The sequence below is a fragment of the Crocodylus siamensis genome, chromosome 1 (genome assembly GCF_052110815.1).
Source record: "Crocodylus siamensis isolate JL-2025a chromosome 1, ASM5211081v1, whole genome shotgun sequence".
Lineage (NCBI taxonomy): Eukaryota > Metazoa > Chordata > Crocodylia > Crocodylidae > Crocodylus > Crocodylus siamensis.
The window spans coordinates 76,610,559-76,632,973 of NC_143395.1; the positions used below are offsets into that span (position 1 = coordinate 76,610,559).

The 22,415-nt window shown below is 42.2% G+C and overlaps 1 protein-coding gene across 1 annotated transcript in view; it reads left to right on the top strand.

Annotated features, from left to right (window-relative positions):
- Positions 1–21,453: 21,453 nt before the first annotated feature.
- FUT9 (fucosyltransferase 9) overlaps positions 21,454–22,415 on the top strand; it is a 194,050-nt gene continuing 193,088 nt past the window's right edge. Inside the window, exon 1 of the mRNA XM_090036997.1 lies at positions 21,454–21,516. The gene's annotated coding sequence lies outside the window, so the exon portion shown is untranslated. The remainder of the gene's footprint in view (positions 21,517–22,415) is intronic.

The window sequence follows — 22,415 nt, forward strand, 5'->3', positions numbered from 1 at the left end:
CTGGGGCGGCTGGGGCTGCTACCCAGTCCCACTGTGCAGAGGGGCAGTGACATAGACAGCAGCTGTACTGCCAGTAAGTGAGTGCCAGGGTTTGTTTTCTTTTTTTTTTTAATTGCTGGGATGCTGGGGTGGGGGGCAGTGATGGAGGGGCTCAGGGGGTTGGGGGTGGATGGGGCCAGGTGGGGCAGGGATCGGGGTGCTGGGTGGGTTTGTGGGGTGGGGGCTGGGTGGGACACCCATGAGGGGGCTCAGGGACAGGTGAGGGATGGGGCCAGGAAGAGAAGGGATTGGGAGGCTCAGGGGTGGCTGTGAGGGGGCAGGGATTGGGCGGCTGGGGGGACAGGTGGGGCAGGGATTGGGGGGCAAGCAGGAGATGGGGAGGGGCAGAGATCGGAGGCGCTGGGGGAGTGGGCAGGGCCCCCTCTCCCCTCCACCAGCCCCCTCTACCCCTTACCAACAATGTTAATGGTAACATTACACTTAGATTAACATAGCTAGAGTTAGGTCAATATAAGTACCCATGTGTGCAGACATTCAGGGAGGTTAGATCAGACAAAAAATGGTATGAGAGGTATACTAAGTTAGACTGGACACAGGTTAGCCCTATCTATGAATGTTTGTACATGTTCAGAATGCAACGCCAGTGCTGGAAAGGTCCAGCCATTCACCCTAGCCTCAAAGCTGTACTTTGCCAATCCCTCCGACCCCACTCTTACTGGGTATTTTTTAACACCCTAATCTCACCCCTGGATAGACAACCTTCTTCCCTCAGATCAGCAACCCCGTCTGTGGACTCACCAGCCCTTTCCAATCCTGCTTGCCCCTCCCCCCGCCCCATCAGAGACCTGCTATCCCCCGCCCACCCTGACTTATTTACATCATGTTCCTGGCATGGTTCCTGGCACTGGTGAACATGTGCACAAGAAGGAACCCAATATATGATCATGCCACTTAAAGTAAGCCCTGTAAATATGTGTACATTCCCTAAGGGACCAAAATTCACTTATTTCTCTTATGGCTACATAAGGGAGCATTATGGTCATCTTGTCTGATCTGCTGTATAGCAGAGGTCAAACAATTTGGCCAATACTTTTGGTAGAGAAGAGAAATAGTCTTTGCAACTGTGCAAGTGAATATTACTGAGTCCATTAACTTGTAGTTCAACAACAGCATATTCCTTAAAAAACTTTGATTTAAAAACTTCAAGCATGAGAAAGCATGAGCATAAAAAAACCTTCTGCATAAGAAGGATTATCCAGGCTTCTCCATTGTCTTGCTTTTGTAGGCAAAAGTGTAAACTGATCACTAAGGATAGCTGTTTTCAAAACTGCTGTACTAATATCTTCCTTTGAACTACACAGGAAACAAGAACTGTTCATGAAATATGAGACCAGACTGTACTTTTTCATTTGTTGCCTTTATCCCATACATTACTTGCTTTTTTTTTAAACAGAGTAATTGTATAGGCTGAGAGTCTGTCCTTACCAATCCAAGTAACTAAACTTGGCCATGATCCAAAGCCCATTTTAGTCAATGGGAATCTTTCAGTGATTTCAATGGGCTTTGGATCAAAGCCTTTGTGAATAATATGGTCCTGTCTAAAACATTGACCTGTACATAAGATAAAGTAGTTACTGTTAATTCTACATGTATCAATAGTTAACATAGAGGTATCTTTGATACCACAGTTAAATCCTGTTCTGAACAAAAAAGAAAATTCTAACTACATGATTATCTACATAGTAACTGCTGGTAGTTACTAAATATCCACTGATAGCCATTAGACCTTTCTGTGCTCTCACTCCTCCTAAAAGAAATCAGTAAAGAAAGGGAAAATCCTGTTTTTAGTATGGACAATGCTCCAAACTTTGCAATTAAAAAAAAACTTAGAGCACAATTTGTTCCTATAACACCTAAAAGGAAGCATCAGAAATCATAATTGGATGAAGCTCTTTCCATTGAGTAAAAGAAAAAAAAAAGGATGTGTTCATAATCCAGCGGAAAAAATGCAGAACATATTGCATCAAACGCAATGTTAAGATAGACCAAATTCTTATTTAATGTTATACTCTTCTCTATTACTTCTACAGTACCTTATTCAGAAGCATCAGTTTCTGCCCAACGGAGCTTGCAATCTAATATAGGCAATATCAGAGGAGAATTTGGGCAACTGAATTAGCATACTATAATCCTCGATATAGATATAGATAGTATACTAAATAAATGTCAGAAGAATTACTGTGGTCATTTGTCTCCATAGTTAGATTTATTGCCCACAATAGGCTGTAAACAAATGATATATCAAAAAATCAAAGATACACTCAAAAAGGACAAGCCAAACACATTCAGGAAATGGCTTATCTGATTAAGTGAACTTGGGTTCACAAAAGCTTATGCTGTTTTTATATGTATCTTATTTAGTTAGTCTATAAGGGGCATACTTACCCTGCCTTTTTACCTGTTAGTCTGCCACTATTATTTAAGGGGCAGTTCTAAATGACCGTAACATGTTCCCCTTTCCAAGTCATCTGCATCACCGCTCTATGGGCATGTCTACACATGCCAATTTAAGATGCATTAGCCATTTTAAGGTGCATTAAGGGTACAGGTCTATACATGCACCTTAATGTACCTTTAAAATGATGATTTTAGGCTATTTGCATCTAAAAAACTGATACCTGCAAAAGCAGGTATCAGATTTAGATGCAAATCACTAATGTGCCTTAATGCACATGTAAACACACTAAGGTGCATTAATACTGTGTTTATCAACTGATGTGTGACTAACTTTAGTCCCAAGTTGGTCTGTACACCGTGTTAATACACCTTAGCACATGCACATGTAGATACATGCCTAAATTGCCTTAATGCATATTAGGCAAATGAGCATTATGCTTAGGAGTGCATAAAAGCACATGTAGACACAACCTATATGTATGGAAAGGAGTAACTTCTACAGAACCATTACTCCCACACTCACACAGGTATGTCTCCCTTCTCCAGTTTCATTGCCTATCTAGTCTGAGCCACTGCAGACATGGAAGCAATCTTTCCCAGGAACAGGGCCATAACTGATTAATGTCCCCCATGAAATGACAAGGACACCAGAAAGCAAACTATGACCATGAGTCATAGAATGGTTCTTGGTTTGCCCCTAAAGCTAATAACTAATAACTACATGATATTCTCTTTCCATGGCTTTTAACAAAGCCACAGTTCAGATCCTAATAAGGTGTAATGGAACAGATTTACAGTGAATTCAGTTATAGTGAAACATCATTTATGTGCCTCTTCCCCAAAGTTTATTCAGGTCTTACCAAGTCCTTAGTAGAAGAAAATATGCATTGGTTTAAATAATATTTTTGCTTGAGAAAAACTTAAGATTTGTCCCACAACAAAGTAACATGGTCCTATTTTTTTCCTGAGGTACAACATGCAGTGTATATAGTCTGAATAAAACTCGGGTTAAGGTGATATTGTTCTGGAAATAAAATGCTGTTGTACAGAACTCAAGTAAAGGGACTTGATCTGTGTTATTTGGAGGACAGCATGATGGAGCATACAAATTCATAGCAAATAATGACAGACAAACATACCAATTGTACCCCTTTTTGACACAATTTCTTGGTGGGGAGGGGATTCATCCACATGCCTGGGAAAATAATTTTACTATCATCAGCCTGGAAGCTAAGGTGTTTGGACCTTCACCTATGGTATTAAAATTTTTACTGGAATAGCTAAAATGAAGAAATTAAAATGCTAACTTTCAATCTTCAGGAGAATGGAGAATTCAAAAGTGGTGCCACCAGCCATGCATTTACAGAGCTTAAAAAGAAAATTACTTCGTACCTCCTAATCTTAAAATAATATCTTCGAGCTCACACCTTATAATTAAAAAAATACTCAGAACTCATTGTTTATTTTGCATCTTGCTGTAGTACTACCTTTTAATGGTAAAATATTATTTTTTGTGGTGTATCTTAACTTTCTGTCTTTAACTTTCTGTTCATGGCTTGGCAAGCACAATATGTAAATACTTATTTAGCATTTCTGTGTGGGTATGGCAATATCAAGTCATTACTCAGGAACAGCATATGTTACACAAACTGTATGCTGCAACAGCATAAGATAGTTTACAGTCAATGCTATTCTCTAGAAAGTGTTTCATCCCAGATCACTGATTTGCTGAGGACTGTGTGATCCTAAGGGGTTTTGCAGACTTACAAGGTCTAAGTATGTACTTATTTACAGAGTGTGTTGTGGTGCCTGCTAAGTGGTTTTCCAGCAGATTACATCAATTTACCACACTAACCAATTAATGGCAATATAAGGAACCATTTAATTACTTCTAAAGACCTATTCCTGCCTGTGGGTGTAGATAGGTAGCTCTTATGGACTTTAATTGGAAATACTGATGAATTAGTATAGGACTAAATTCTAAAAAAATATTAAATCACTATACAAAAGTTGAGTCTGATGGACAAAGTGAAACTGGCTGCAAATCAGACACTTTTGGCTCTATTCTAGTTTGACACTGATTTTCTGTGTAACTTTGGCAAGTCACTTGCTGTAGACAGGGGATTTAAATCACCTGGGTTAGGCACCTAGGATCCCTGTATTGTGAATGAGGAGACATAGGCATTTTCTAAGGCAGTCCACAGCAGGCACTTACAGTCAGCCAATCAGAAACACTAGAGACAGGGTTCACAGAAGTATGTCTGAACTATTACTCCTCATTGGAGATCTGGTGTGTAACTCTATATTAAGTGCCTACATAATCTCAGGATCCAGATTATCCAAAGTAGAGGCACTTACATAATGACAGAACTGGCTGCTTTAATTACTTTTGAACAGTGATGCTGCTGGTTGATTCCACCATTTTTTCCAATAACTCACTAGTTAGCACATTTAGGCAGAAAAAGGAGACAGGTTCCATGTTGCGGGGTGAAATCTGGTTCCTGCCATCAGAGATGGAGATATATATATATATATATATATTTCACCAATGGCTCTTTAGTAAAAAATCTACAGATAGTCCAAGGAACAGATTCTGCCCTACCAAAAAAACGCCTGCCTCACGGGGCTGTATAGTCAATCTTCTTTTTGCTTGCCTGAATTGTTTAGCATTTTATATTAAAAAGTCCCTGGTTAAGAAATAGAAAGAACCCAGGACTCAGGATACTCTTCTAGAGAAGCACCCTCCTTGGCTGCCCAGGAGGTTAGCTTCAATGAGAAAAGCTCAAACCAACCTATCCCAGTGGCTACAGTATTGGCTGGGGAAGTAGGAGATACGTGTTTATATCCTCTTAGGATGAATGTGTTTAGAACCCAGAACTCTCACCTCACTTCACAGACTTGAGCAAAAGGTGGTGTCACCACTATCATTTTTCAATGAGTTGCATATCTACTGTCAGCATCGAAGAGTTGATAGACATGCTCTGTTTCCACATTAGGAACAGAGGAAGAGAAAAATTTTAGATGACAACACCCAGGGTCAGATTAACCCTTTACTGGGTCCTAGGCAAACACACTCATGGGCCCCTACTAAATACTATATATTTATATTACTTTTATCACTCAGTGATTATAATATGTAAAGTAAGCATGACTAGGCCCCTTCTTCACTTAGGGTCTTAGGCATTTGCCTAGTTTTCCTCTGTGTTAATCCTGCCCTGACAACACCAACTTCCACTACAGCATAACAACAGAATTTAGATAGGAGCCACACACATAGGCAACCAATCTGAATTGCTTCTGAGCATGCATAAAACCCAACCTAGGTACATAGGGATCTTGACAGGCCAAAATGGAGGTGCCTAACAGATCTAGTTGCCTAAGCAGTATTGAGGATGCTGGAATGGGGTCAATCTGTATAATTTTTTTTGTGAGTTGGCAATCTAAATTGTAACTAAGTCCCATTTGTGATTGATTTGGATCTAGCCCTTACACCACAATTTTCCAACTTAGGTGACTAAGGCCTATATCCAAAAAGGGACTTGCATACCACTTTAGGCACCTGACCTCAATATTCAGGTGACACCTAGATCCTCAAAAGCCCTGCTCAGCTTCTATCTAAAATATCTAGGCACCTTAATTTACTGATATGCATACACAGAGATGCCTAAGATGTAACATTAATGAGGAGTTTGGAGTTCTAATTTATCCCCAGCTGGATTCTCAAACTAGCCATTTCCCCACATATGTTCCTTGAGGGGCCCAAACTCTGGTGATCTCAGAACATGACTACTCATTCATGTCCAAACGTTTCATTCATCTGGGAGGTTGCAGACATGAGTTCATGTCCTTGTTCTCAGTCAGATAGTGTGTTATGTTCAGAATAAGTCTCCCATCTCCCAGGATAATTCCGGTAACAAGGCAGAGCCACATCTATTGGTTGTAACAAGGTGGGCTTCATCTCGCTAGGTTTTTCTTCATCGACCCTAAATCTAGGAAAGAGTTCATGGCTGAAAATCACAAGCAGAGGTTGCCCTTCTCCCAGCCCACAGTCATGCATCATACTTTTGGGGACTTAGGCCCCACCTGTCTCTAACATACCCTACTGTCTAGTTTATATGACTCCCAGCTCAATTTGTTGACTTTTGTGAATCTTATCCTTAGGCACCTAGAACTCCCCGTGCATTATATGGAGAACCTGAGCACCTCACTGGGGACTGAGAATTCCACCAGGAAGGGGAACTCCTAAAATGTAGCCATTGTGCTGCAATATTTAAGACCCTTTCAAGATTTAGTCCCAAGGTTAGGCATTTAAACTCATTTCTAGGTACTCAAATACAAGTGGGAAGTGCCAAATGCCTTCTGCTTGAATTTGAAGGAAAGAGGCTTTTTCCTGAATAAGGAATGCAAGACTCAGCCTTTAATGCAAAAATAACTAATGTAATACATAGTTGATGGGATATGAATTGTAGTCTACCTCTTACATTTGTCTAGCACTTTCAAATTATGTTTTAATAGTTAAATACTCATTTCAAAATGCTCTGTTAATGTAACACTGTAGTTGGAAGCTCAGTCGCACCTTTACGTATGAGTTGGAGTGCAGCATAGCCGTGGCGTCTGAGAAGCTCCAGGCCTCCTTGAGTTCTGAACAGTGTGATAGCTGCACAATACTAGTACTTCACCCCTTTAGAACTCTAGATCCACCATTCATTGCTGGTCAGGGCTTTGCACCTTCCCCTGCCATTCAGGGAGTTAGTGCTGCTCTGGGTGTCGAACTCAACCAATTCTTCAAGCCATGCAGTTGTGTCTGGTCCTCGCTGGCAATCACAAGAGGGAAGCACTGGCCCTTCTACTGTACATTCATACAATGTCACATAAAACCTGGCAATGACATTTAAATCCATGCAACTCACAAAATCCACGTTATGGATCCCCCAGCAACGTTAACTCTCACATTTCAGATATGCATATATATACATGCAACATATATACAGCTTCCTAATTACTGTTTATACCATTAATGTATTAGGTAATAAAAGTAATAGATGGTAATTATAGGTAATAGGGTTTCCTACATTTTCCATGATATGACCTTATTTTCATCAGTCTATCACTTTATCAAACTTTAATCAATTGAGCTTAAAATGCCTTTGCCTGCCCTAGGGCGATTTTTTAAAAGTTTCAGTTAACATTAACAGACATTTGTAAGAATGTGCTGTGGGGTGCCGGAGGGTGGGAGGGAATTGAGAAGGCAAGGAATATATTATTTTTATCTACCCTCTAATGTCCTAGCTTGGTGCCCTAGGCACCAGGCCATAAGTAAGTTTTCACCCAGGACTTTTTTCAGCCCTTTTGAAGCTGCTCCCATAGGCAGCCAAGAGGGGCTGGAGGAATGGAAAAAGCTAGAATGTGGTGCTTAGTGAGATGGATAGTGCTATTTAAGAGAAGGGCCCAGTGTTTTTGCCTAGATCAAGGGTGCTCTACTCCTGGCCTGTGGGCCTTATCTGGTCTGTGGAGCTGTGTCATCTGCCCACATGGCTCCCCGTGGGTCCAAAAATTTTGCAGCCGGGGTGTGGTGGCAGTGTTAATTGCTACTCCCTATCCACCCAATTTCCAAACCTCTGGGGAGCTCTGTGGGCAGATAGTGTGCCCAAGAACAATGCAAGGTGGAATCTGGGAATGTGGGGCCTGATACTGGTATAGCCTGCCCAGACCACTCATCCAGCCTGTGGGGTAGAAAAATTGAGCACCACTGCCCTCATTGCTCTCAATAGGAGGAAGGCTACAGAGGGAACTGAATAATGTCTGTTCCCAGGACACTTACCTCATTCAGTACACTGGATGCAGTTGCTCATGTGTGAATCGAAGTTGTGTGGTACCTCATGTGTTTCAGGACTTGAAAGATAAGTAGTAAAGGAGGCAAGGCACTAAAGGGTGGCTAAGGATGGTATTTTGCTTAAGCAGGGTGAATGCCCCTATACATTATTGGATTTTTCCCCTGATTAAGCCACTGGATCCTTATATAATATATCATATCATATTTTCACAGGTAGCTACTAATAATTCATTCCTTAACATAAGACACCTGTGGTCAAATTTGCAGAAGTTCTGAGTGCTCAGTATTGTATGTGAAGTGGACTGTGCTGTGGACATATAAAGCACTACATAAATTCCAAGTGTCCATTGAAACCAAGGACATAAGGATGCCTAAAGATATTTAAGCACCTAAAGAGTCAAACAATTGCTTTCTCAGATTTTCAACTCAAATCAATCAACTGTGAACTCACTTCACCTTTCTTGGGTGCCTTTTGAAACTCTCACTAGGTATCTACTTGCATCTTCAGATGCTAAATATATTTTTTAAATCTGGCTCAAAGTATATGAATTTGTGCACCTACACTGGGATAAGGAAAATGACAAAAAAGGTCAACTTACAACCCATTCTCTAAATGAGGTAGGAAAATATAGCATTTGAGTGTGTGATTAAGGACAGTATTATAAGCATGTTCACAAATGGGATTAAGTAAGCTTGCCTGTGTTAACTTCATGACTAAATTCCTAATTTTAGCTCCTGCAAGCACTTCCCACTTAGCCATAGACCAAAACCCTCTTTTTTTTCAATGTGAGACAGAGTTATCCATGTTTTCAGCACTAGTAGGATGCTGATATACCATCTCATCATGTGCAGAGGGTCCTGCAGGGCAGTTACACATAGGTTACATCTTCTCCGTCTCCTCTTTGGCATGTATCCCAGGGAGACATATGGGCTTATGTTTTTAAAAAGGAAGAAAGGAACCAAAATAAGCCTGAGAAGAAGTGTACTTAGATATTCATTTGACTAAAAGCTCTTATGATCACATGAAGAGAGATTTTCTTTGCTTTGTTTTGATTTTAAGGAATGTTTGATATTATCATCACAGGTCTCTAAAAAATATACTAATATCTTTAAGAAGTTCCTCCAAATATTACACTGTTAGCTGTGCCAAGGAGTGAGTCAGTGCCTTGAGGGAATAATCATGAGATTCACTAGACTGATGCTCAATCTATTTAGTGTATCAAAGCTAAGGTTAAAAGGCAACTTGATCCCTCTTCATAAGGACCGACATAGGAAGATATCTGACATTTGGGGCTGTAATCTAGCAGAAAAGGCGTAAGAAAATCCAGGGTCTCAAAGCAAAAGGTAGCAAAATTCAAATTGGAAAGAAGACACAAATTCTTAACTATAAGGAGAATTAATCATAGGAACAGCTCACCAAGGGAAGTAGTAAATTCATCATTACTTGAAGTATTTAATTCAAGATTGGATGTCTTTCTAAAAGATATGCTCAAGTACAACAATGAATTATGGTGCTTGATAGCCTTCTCTTGTGCAGCAGGGAAGAATAATTCCCTCCAATGGAAGAAAGGCTGGGTCAAATAATCTGGCCTGTATCCAGAAAGAGACTTGATAGCTGGTGTGATCCCTTACGGCCTTAAAAACATTTCTGAGTGCACTTCTTGACACACCAAGGAGTAGTCACATTGCATTAGATGCACAGTATACACACTGAACTGAATATTCACTGTATATCTTTTGAGGACATAATATACCATTTTGAATTAAATTAAGTATCGGCTAGTATATATCAATCTTAATCACCATGTAACTATTTTGGTCTTTAATGAGTGTAACAGAAAGAATAGTTCCAGATTTCTAAACTACAGTAAATAAAACAATAAATAGAAGGATGAAAGGGAAGTAAAATGTAGTCTTGTTATATGAATTGTTTACATTTAACTCATATCATAGGCTGATTTTTCTTTTACTTCATTTAAATCAATTTTATCTTCTTCATATTGTAAACAAGAAAAAAAATGTACCATAGCACTAAGTACACAATGTTAACACACACCTGCTTTTCAGAAATTCCAAGTCTGAACACTTTGGGACACGCTTGAATCTTGTGTAAGAAGTTATAATTCCGTGCATTTAAATAGAGTTGCATGTGTTGAACTGATTGTGAATCTGTACCATTAATCCAAATATTATATAATTTTTATGCCTGTACAATTCAAAAGAAACTCAGCAGGTGGTTAAACAAATAAACTGTCTTGATTTTGTAACAAGCATGAAGATTTTCAGCCAAAAAGGAATTATTGTAATAAAGATTCAGATGACGGAAAACAGGGTGTTGAAACATCATTCCTTTACTGACTGCCTTGCTACAATGGTGCAACAGAGCTATGTGTTTAGTGGATTACAGCTGAATAGGAAATTCAATGGGAGTTTTGCCTGAGTCAGAACAGTAACATCTAGCCCCTACTCTAACACTGACGCATAACAGGTTTAGACATTTTTCAAAGAATATGCCAGGGCCTGATCTTTATGTCTGTTATTCATGTAAATCATCCATTTTCACATGAACAGTCTTACTGAAGTCACAGGAGTATGGATAAGTTTTATTAGACTCTAAATCATATACTAGGTGTTATTCAAACAAATTAGTAATTTTACTTTAAATGAAAATAAATTTTGCTTAAACTCTTGGATAATACTCAGCAACTTTATACCTCTAATCAATGCTACAATTCAAGCCACAGTTACAATTTGGAGTACCCTTATTAATCTTCTGTCATTGGACTTTAAGAGATGCCAAATTTTCTGAAAATGCTTTCTTAAAAGTTCTTGGTTTTGGCTACCCAGAAAGGACTTTGTGACTTCTTCTAGGATCCATATATTTTTAAGTATACTAATTATTATATGGCGTGTAACTGAAGCAACATGAAAACCACTGTAATCGTACTGACTTGGCAAACTTATGCAGGAACAAAGCAGCTGCAGGCTTTCTGAAAATGCTTTCTCACAAGTTCCAGGTTGTACAAGCCAAACAGGATTTGGTGACAACTATTTTGATTGTGATTAATTTTATCCTACATGTATGATTATATTCTAGATTTTATACATACTTAAAGTATATCAACTCTTTAATGTATTTTACTTGAAATGGTGTAATATCATAGAATCAGTTATAACTGTTTGCCTACTCACTCTGCAAATTTATGCAAGAGCCTTTTCAGATTAATTGTGGTTAAATGGCATAGGCACCTTTGCCTGTTTGGGGCATATGCGTTTAAAACAGAACTATCAAAAGCACCTGATTTTCTTGTCCTCATCTTCTTCATCTAAAACCTTTCTCACCTCCCTGTCTTAATTACTAATGCTATTCTGCATGCATAAACTGTTCATGCTGTAATGAAGTTGGCTGCCTCTCATTTGGTTGTGTATTTGCTAACCTCTAATGGTGCTTGAGGCTTTCCACATCTCAGAGAATTCCAGCCTATAAAAACACAAGATTTAAAACTGCACAGGTTCTTCTTACCAGTGTTGTTAATGTAGCACTTGAAATCATAATAATGGACCCGAACTCTATACATGAACAGATGCTGTATAAACACAGAATAAAAGAGACATTCTCTGTAAGCCCAAAGAACTTGCAGCCTATATACAGAACAAGAGATAAATGAATGGAAGGAACTCATGAGTGTTGCAATGGGCCTGAAGTAATAGAATCACCCCAAATTCATCATGATGTTGAGGAGTGGGAACTGATGTGAGAATCTCTAAGACATTAGAGGATAGCTCTCTAAGCACTCCAAGATTCAAGTATACATTAGCTCCTAAAAGTAATAGCAATTTTATGTTTATGACCACTCAATTTTTTCTGTGTGAAGTATACTGAATTTAAGGAAAAAGGGTCTTCAGTTAGCCAACTGGAAGTGAGCTTTGTGACTCACATAGTTTTGTGAGTCACTCATGTGTAGAGGAATAATCCCTGCCCAAGAAAGCTATGACGGCAGAAATTCTTAGTGTAAATGTAGATATACCATCACAATTGCACTTAACCAATCTGGCTTTTATTCAAACATCTTATTCAAGTGTTGAATTCAAATGTTTTACTACAACTTTTGTAGACTCTGTGAATTTAATGAAATTCTCTACTTGAATTAGACTGTCCCTTTAAAAATAAATCAAAATAGAAAGAAAGGATGGTTGGTTGATATACTGAGACCAAAGTGTTTGATTTCTGATTAGCTTGCTGGCCCTGTTTTTAAATTGTTTTTCTAACTGCAAAGTTGTATTAGTAACCAACAATACTGCAATGTCTTTTTCTGGTCTTCAACAGTCAATATAAACTTATCTGGGAAATGCTGATTATTCATTTTGTGCACTTGGGCACTTCATAGTGTGATAGGAAAGTTTGCACAAATTGAACTTAATAAGAAATTCATGACAGCACACACAGATTAGGCCTTATTTGGAGATGTTAGTGTCCCTGCTGTTCCTGTTGATTTCTGTAGGAATCGATACCCTAGTTCAGCAGTGCAGTTGACCACATGCCTGACTTGAAGCACAGTAGACCTCTTGACTTCAGGCTTGTGATTAAGTTCTTTGTTGAATCTTGCCCTGACAGAGCAAAGTACTTCTTAGGATCAAACTCATACATTTTAGTGCAAAGGCATTTAATTTGAAATATGTTTTTTCTCCATAATACAATGCTACTCTTTGGCAAGAGTTCATATTTTATAAATAGGCTACATTGCTATTGGTTTTTCCTCTAGGTATGTGAAGTAATAAAAAAGTTTACAACAGATTGCTCAATCTTTTCCCCCTAAATAAAACCTGAAAAACAAAATCTGTTGTAATAAATCAATCCTTTAACAGAGTCCATTAACTACCTTTCCCAAACAGAGCATATTTTAAAAAGTAATCTATTTTATTTTCTATCTTACAGGAAGTCACTAGAAGTTACCTAACTTGCTACAAACACAAATTTAATATTTCAGATGTCAGATTTAAAGATGTTCAATATACCTTGAAATAAATAGAATTTCTACACATTTATACTAAGATCATAAGCAGTTCCTTCTTGGATGTGTATATATTTACCTGATTTCATTATTTGTATTCTAATTTATTCAGATGCAACAGTCTGGATTGCAGCCCATTTTGCTCACAAACACATAAGAAGGCATAGTTCTTACTCGGGAGGGTTTAAAATCTTAAGGTCCTGATTCTGCTATTCTGCCAACTAGCATGGATCATTGCACCCACACTGAGTTTAGTGAAGCGCATAGCACACCAGTAGGCATCAATAGTAGTGACAAGTAAAAGGCCAAGTGTAAAACAAGACATAACTATGAGTGCTGCAAGAGTAGGAGAAAGGATGAGGAACATTTTTTAAAGTTATCCATTTAGGCTGCAATCCTACATAAGGGTAAAAGCATGCAGGTCCCCACTGATAAAAAGATCTAGAGCCTTTGCAGGGGCTGATCCATGGAGGTTCATTTGCACCCCACTTTTGATTTATGTTCTACCCAAATTTAAAACTAATTGCCTGGCAGTGGCAGCAGCATTTCTAGTTAGATAGTGCTGAGGGAGTCAATTTTGACAAGCCGACTTTGACAAGCTCAAGAGGCTTGTCAGTCAGGCCCTTAGGGACCATGACCCCAGAGAGATGGGAGTTCAAGAAGAGTGGTTGCTTCTCAAGGAAGCGATCCTCAGTGCACAAGCTAAATCTATTCCAACATGGAGGAAAGGCAGCAAGAAGGCACAGCAGCCCTCCTGGCTCTCCAGGGACCTAGCGGACCTGCTGCGGCTAAAAAGGAAAGCCTACAAAGAATGGAGGACGGGATTCACCTCCAAGGAGGATTATTAATGGTCTTCATGTTCTAAACAGTTGACCAGGAAAGCCAAGGCTGCAACTGAACTTCAACTAGCTTCAAGCATCAACAAAAAGTCCTTTTTCAGATATGTGGGGAGTCGGAGGAAAAGCAAGGGCAACGTTGGACCCCTGCTAAACCAGATGGGGCAACTGACAACTGACGCCCAGGAAAAAGCCAACCTATTAAATAGGTACTTTGCGTCAGTCTTTCATCAGTCCCATGGGACGCTCATGCCTGCTATGGGACAGGGAGATCCGGGTGATGGGGATCCCCTACCCTCCATAAATGCTGACTTCATGAAGGAACATCTTGAGAAGCTGGTAAAGCGACCAAAACGCTGGCTTGCATCCATAGATGCTTTTCGAGCAAATCCCGGGACGTCATTCTCCCCTTGTACTCGGCCTTGGTGAGGCCGCAGCTGGAGTACTGCGTCCAGTTTTGGGCTCTACAATTCAAAAAGGATTTGGAGAAGCTTGAGAGAGTCCAGAGGAGAGCCACACGCATGATCAGAGGTCAGGAAAACAGATCTTACGATGATAGGCTGAGACATGGGACTCTTTAGCCTGGAAAAGCGCAGGCTCAGGGGTGATCTGATGGCCACCTGTAAGTTTATCGGGGTGACCACCAGGATCTGGGGGAACGTTTGTTCACCAGAGCGCCCCAAGGGATGACGAGGTCGAACGGTCACAAACTCCTGCAAGACCGTTTCAGGCTGGACATAAGGAAGAATTTCTTTACTGTCCAAGCCCCCAAGGTCTGGAACAGTCTGCCAGTGGAGGTGGTTCAAGCACCTACATTGAACACCTTCAAGAGTAAATTGGATGCTTATCTTGCTGGGATCCTGTAACCCAGCTGACTTCCTGCCCTTTGGGCGGGGGGCTGGACTCGATGATCTCCCGAGGTCCCTTCCAGCCCTGATATCTATGAAATCTATGAAATCTATGATTGACTTCATGGCTCATTATAATCAACCTGATCCCTTCTAAAATCTTCATTCCACAGGTGTTAAGAACCCTCTCTTCTTTTTAATGCCCTTGAGGTTCCACCAATTAAGTTATCTTTTGTGCTGCAATTCAGCTATTTGTTATCTGCTCCTGGTAATTAAGCTCCTATTCCACAGCCCTGAAAATTGTTTTTAACTCTTTCCAATGAAGTTATATTTGTTTTTGATTCAGTTTTAAACTGAATAATACAGCCCTAGTACCACAGCATATTAGTAAAGCTTCTAGTTTATTTTTAACTAGAGAAAAATATGTGTTGTTTTCAATGTGATGATGCACCTCATCATCTACACCCCCTTTTCAAAATTCTAGGTCTGCCCATGGGTCTGTGTGTGTAAAATAGTGGCAGAAAAAAGAGAATCATTGAGACCCCAATTGCAAACATGCAAGTGTCTAATTTTACACATATAAACAGTTCCACTGTGACTGTATGCACACATAAGTGGATGGATATGTATTTGTTGACCTGGAGCCTAAATTTAACAATGCTTGCAACTTGAATATTCAAACTACTAGTATACGAAATGAAATATAAAAACCTCTGCCAGTTCCTACTATTTTTAATTTCTGCTCATTTCCATTATTTTTAATCTCTGCTCCTTGACCCCATGATTTATTTCTGATCTTTACAGACCCCATCAGAGTTTCTCCTTTAAAAGTTCTTCCTCTAGTTGAATGTTTATGTCTTAAAACATGTTTTTTTTAAGTTTGTATGTTTTGTATGTTTAAAAGTTCTACCTGTATCTATACATATTTCATTTTATGAATGAGATATGTTACCAAGCAGAACTTTCCAGGATTGAATCAGAGTGGGGAGGAGGTAGGGGAGGATGTGCACTTGCACCCTTCTTTTACTCCTGGTCTGCCTAAATTTTGAAACAAACTACCTAGCAGTGGCAGCAGCACTTCTACTCAGACAATGCTGACAGAGTCAATTGACATCATAACCTGTTATAATCAGCCTGATTCAGTGGCAATGCGTAGCAGGTGGACGGGGGTACACGCTTCTGGGAGTGACTGCTGCTGCTTCTAGGAGCAGCTGTAGCGATTGGCCAGTGCTCGCTCCTAGAAGCAGCCACAGCCACTCCTGGAAGCGGCTGCAGCGAGCGCAGTGATCAGCCATAGTGATCGGCCGTCGTGGGACCCCCCCTCTCCGGACCACAGGATTGCCTGCGGAGAACCTCCTCCTCCAGTCTGCAGGACTCGTCGCAGGGGAGTGTACATGCCCCCCCCCCACTAAGGCAGCACCAGTCACCCATGACCTGATCTCTTCTAAAGTCATCATCCCTCAGGTGTTAACAACCCTCTCTTCTTTTTAATGGTCTTCATGTTCTATCAGTCAAGCTATCCTTTGTTCTGCTGTCTGTTAGCTGTTCCTGGTACTGAATCTCCTATTTCACAGCCCTGCACATTGTATCTGACTCATTCCAATGAAGTTAGATTTAGATTTAAATTAAAGAAAAATCAAATAATGCAGCCCTAAGCCCCTGGAGTATTAGGAAAGCTGCTAGTTTATTTTTAACTGGGCAAAAAATGTTTTGTTTTCTATGTGATGAGGCACCATACCACCTGGACCCCCTTCTTAAAATCCTAGAGTCACCCCTGCACCTCTCAGCAAAACTACAGTATACTGTAGTTGGATGTTGGATAAGTACATTATTTGCTTAACTACATAACACAAAACAAAACCTATCCCATTTTAGCCTGTTTCTGATATCATTATATCAAACATTGGTTATCTATGCATCAGTTAAGTACATCAACTCCTTAAGTGTACAAGAACTTTTGTGTGTCACTATTCACTTTTTAATTTAATTGTATTCCTTTTAACTGCAGAATTGATTATATTGGTTAAGATTCTTAGATGTCAAGGCTTCTGAGGCAGCTTTGAGTTGACTAAATCCTGCAATTTCAAAGCTTCAGACACAGGAGAAACATGGTAAAAAGCCTTAGTGAAATGCAAAAAAGCTAACTTCAGGCTGTCCCTGTGGTTATTTAGCTTTGTTCCCTTTTGAGTTTGGATAAGCACGTGGTTACGATAAGTGCATAGCCTTTTTTCAGTCCTGAGTCTATGCTTAAATAGAGTGCGCTGCCCTCCCAATATTTCTAGTCTGAATAGGACATCTCAGAAACAGACTATCTTTGAAAAAGGTTAATTATGTGGCAGTGGTACAATCACAAAAGGCTAAGTTCCCTCTCCAATGAAAAAAATAGGTTTTGCTCCCATTAAAGGGAATTTATAGAAGAGGGGCAGCTTCACATTCAAATGAATCAAACCATGGAAATACCTTTGTAAAACAAAAGGAATATTTTTATCCTTAATAAACAAGGTTGTGATTTAATCTAGGTCCATTTTGTCAGTAAAGTGAGGGAGAATCTATGACAATTCTAAATAACATTAAAGAAAATATTTTTTCATACTATCAAAAACACAATGCAAGACACAATAAAGGTTCTGATTCTATAATTTGATCTATACCTGAGAACTCCCATAGATGTGTAAAGGTCTCTATACGCTACTTCAATTCCAAGAAAAGTTAGCCCAGAATTTATAGTTGTTTGGCTATTAGGACCTGTAACAGGGAACCCTAGCCCTGTCACAAAGAGACAGAGTGGTCTCTTTAAATCCAGAACCTTCCAGTCACAGCTGGCTGGTCAAGTAGGGCTCAAGGCTGAAGCCCTGCCAGCCGGTCAGGTGAAAGGAAGAGGAAGGCTTACAAATGGCAAGTGGAGAAGGCCAGAGGGGCAGCAGAGTGGGGGACTCCTAATGACCATGGTGCAGTCTCTCCTGGAAGAATATGCTACTTTGTGAGCCAGATGCATGACCATCTGAAGTAAGCAGGCACGTTGCCTATCTTCTTTCTTTATTATCCTTTTTCCATTCTATGGCTATAGAAGCCTATGTTTTGCGTTGAATCGTAATACCCACAGGATCAGGTTGAGGCTATTTGGCAAGGAGAAGGCCTCATTTGGGAATCTACTTCAGGGTGGGGACCCCAGCACAGTATTTGGGGGTGAGCGGACCCCAGTGCCAGATAGGGTGCAGCATTCATGGGTGAGCAGACCCCAGTGCCAGAGGGGGCACAATACTTGGGGGTGAACAGACCTCAGTGCCAGAGAGGGCGCTGGAGCCCAAGTGAGCTAGAGCCTTGGAGTCAAGCCCTGATTAGTGGGTTTTTGACTGACAGATTTAGCTAGAGAGACAGGGGGTAAGCCCACAGCGGCCGAGACCCCAACATAGAGAGGAATTTATAAATACTATCTGCCAAGCTTGGGCTGCAGTGTAAAGGAGGAACAGAGCTGCAGATAGTGGCCCCTGGCATTGGGACAAGAAATAGGCAGCCTCCCGCTTAATTAACAACTATTAATTAATTAACATCAAGAAAGCAGGCGGTTGGCCCAGAAACAGGTGGGTGGGCTAAAGGCAAAATTAGTCCTGGGAAGCCCCCCATTACAAGACCCCATAGTCTGAACCACGCAGAGAAGACTATTAAATCTACATTTCCCAGGAGAATAGCCTAAACTTCTCAGAAGACTATCGGAGCCATCAAGTTAGAGTGCAAGTTTCTCCCTCCCATCTTCTGTTGGAGATGTTCCCTTCTATATTACAAAGCTGGATATTTATCCATTGGCTGTATAATGGACTCAAGTGCCTTCAGTGTAATGCATCTACATTTGTAACACACAGCTGTGTGATCCTTTAAACTGAGTCATAAAAAAGCAGTTATGAGGAAGAGGGACCACTCATCCTTTGTACCAACAATTTTTTTCAGGGACTTGAGCAAAGTGGAACAGACTGCCACTTTAGGTGGAACAGATTCTGACCCTAATTCTATAATACAGTATTTATGACACCCCCCTGGGCTGTGCGAAAGCAAGGTTCCACTCCTGCTCAACAGAATGTTTAATTATTTAAACAAACTGAAATAACACTGATAGGAGTATGTGGAAAATAATTCCTTTCTTTTCCCACTCCCCTCCTTTCCTTATATTCCTTCTGGCCCTCCAAATATCTGCCAAAAGTCTTCTGAGTAGGCCATTGCTTGGAAAGTGGGACCGTGAACGTCTATATCAGTGCGATATGGAACATGAAAAATACTGAACTCTGAAACTTTCAAGGAAGGCTCAGCTTGGATTTCAGGATTGAGACCTGGTACACATGGGAGAATGAAAAAAAATCAATGAGAGATCAACTTGGTAAACAATTTCATTCTGAACACTAGCCAAAAAAAATGGCCTACTGCCACTGACCTGACTGGTGAAAGATGAAGCCTATGTTTTGGCTGAATGCTCATGTAATAACCTGAATGTCCTCTACCACACTGCAGCAAATATAAATGACAGGTGCTCAGAATTTGGCAAACCTGAGCCATTAAAGCTTAATGGCTATAAACTAGATAGGATATATCACTTGGTGGTTTGAACTTGGCCTCTGATGAAAATTTTATGTCACTATCAGTGGGAGTAGAATCAGCTCTAGGATGAGGATTCCTAAACCTCTGAACACTGAACGCTGCAATGGGATGCAGGATGTGGAAAATGCTGCCCTGTCCACTGTCTCCCTCAGCATTCACTGTCTGCCCCTGTGACAGACAGGGTACTGGGCTAAATGGACCTATGGTCTACTCCAGTCAATGGCATTTCTTATGTTCGAATGTTCTCCTGACCAATTCTCTGAGAAAGCACCAGTGTGAGAATCCTCACATCCTTCAATCTTTCTCAGGGAGGCAGGGGAACCTGCTTTGCTTTGCTTTGCAAAATAGTGGCACGTGCAATCTACTCTGAAATATTTTGACGGCAGTGTTGGGAACAAAGGACCTTGATCTAAAACCCATTGATTTTAATGGAAAGATTCCTACAGAGCTTTCGAGCAGCCTCCAGGAGATCTCCCTGGCAGAGTGGCAAGCCAACTCTTTACGCAGCGATAGCCTTTTCAACAAATCTGTAACTTGAAATGTAGAGTTATGTGGGAATCTACCCAATCACTCTCTCCCCTTTTGCTGGCTTCATAAGCAGAAACTGTCGGCACAGGCATATCTGTTGGTACAAGACAGAGCAGAGGAACATAGTAAGTTAATAATCCACAAGCATTTCAGCAACATCTAGGACAGAGGCACTGACTCTGGGGAAACATATATCTGTCTTGAGCACCTAGTCAATTGTCTACTGAGAGGGGAGATGAGAAACTAACAGATGAACCTGCGAAACAACTACTTGGCAGGTAAGGACTCCAATGCACTCTAATAAATATTACTACGCGCTCATCATCGCTACTCCTTCTCCCCGGATATATTTGCAGCAGTTTGTCAACATTATATAACGCTGGGAGAGTTCAGAGGGAGTGGAGAAGCCGATCTCCAGCATTTGATGTACTTGTTTGGATTGCCATCAAGGGGGCTGGGAGTGGGGGTTATTTTTTGGCCAGACACCTAGACACTTCTAAAGGTGGGGGGGGCGTTGTTTTTTCCTGTTTCATCCTAAAATATCAGGACGCGTTGTTCCAAATACATTTTTGCTGCCCATAATGGAAAACCCTTCCTATTGCAGCTGGGAGATGCTGTGAAGGGCTTTGGGGGGGGGGGGCAGCTGTTGTGTGGGGCTGGGGTCAGGCAAGAATGAGGTTTCTGTTTTTCTCATTATTTTTCTGTCTCATGACCCTTTTTTGGGCTGGAAAGGCAGCCTGGCGGGGGGGGGGGGGTCGCTTCCACTGCCGTAGTGCAGGGGGGTCTCTTCTTTCTCTCCCCCTCCCCCCAAAAGCCCCCCGTGATAATAAAAGCACGTGAGGGGGAGGCTGGGCTAGAAGGGACCCGAGGTCTGCCCCAGTCAATGGCATTTCGGAGGTGCTCACGTCCCCCACAGCCCACAGCAGCGGCCGAGGAAGGGCAGGGGCAGGCGCAGGGGCAGGGGCAAGCAGCTTTCGCCCCGCTCCCCTCCCGCGCGGCCGCTTTCCCGCATGAATGAGCAGAGCTGAGCTGAGCGGGGCGGGCGGGAGCCGGAGCGGGGCCCGGCCCATTGCAGCGCGGGGGGCGGCCGGGTCCCCGCTGCCCTTCAGGGGGAGGGGGCGGGGGAGGCTGCAGCCCGGGCTCTGCCCCCCGCGGCCGGGGGGATGCAGCAGCGAGAGCCGGTCAGGGCTGCCCCCTCCCCCGCCGCCTCCTCCCCCCGCTGCCGCCGCCGTGCGTGCCCGCGCCCGGGGCTGAGTCTCCCTCGCATCCTCCTCCAGCAGCAGCGGCGGCGGCGGCGGCGGCAGCCCCGGGGATGGGCAGCGAGAGCAGCCCGGGCTCCGCCGCTCTCCGCTGCCCCCGCTGCTGCTCCTGCCCCGCCGCCCCCGCGCCCCGCCGCCGCCTCCCGCCGCGCGCCGGTGAGTCCCGGGGGAGGGGGCACCTGCCACTGCGGGGGGGTGGGGGGCGCCGGGCATCCCCGCGGTGCTGCTGGGGGAGGGGTCCTCCGCGCGCGCGCGCGCACACACACACACACACACACAAACGGGGGGGAGGGGGTCCCCGAGGCTGCCCGTGCAGGGGAAGAAGGCAGAGGGTGCCCGTCGTCTGCCCAGGCAGCGGCGGGAGGCATCGCCTTGTGCTCCGGCTTGGGGGCGGAGGGAGCCGAGGCTTGTGCCTCGGACCTTCCCTCAAGCCCTGCGCCTCGGACCTTCCCTCAAGCCCTGCGGAGGGCGGGCTGGGGGGGGGTCTGCTCTTCCCACCTTCCCTGCCATCCCTTCGGCCGGGAAAACGCTCCCTCCCAATACACACGTATGCACAGCACATAGATACACACACAGGGACACAGACACATGCACTCACAGATGCAAACACACACACATATAGATGCACACACAGAGAGACACAGGCATACACACACATAGAGACACACACATAGACACATGCACAGATAGATGCACACATACACATATAGATGCACACTCACAGACACACAGACATACCCACACATAGACACACAGACACATGAACACATAGATGCACACATAGACACATATACATGCATATAGATATACACATAGACACATACATAGACATGCACACATAAATACATACAGACACACATGCACATAGACACACACACCTATAGATGTACACACACATAGACACAGACATACATGCACACAGATACAGACATAGACACATACAATTGCACAAACATAGACACAGACATGCACACACAGACAAAGGTGCACACACATAAACATACATGTAGATACACAAAATCACACACACATACAAACAGGCCTACAGAGACTGT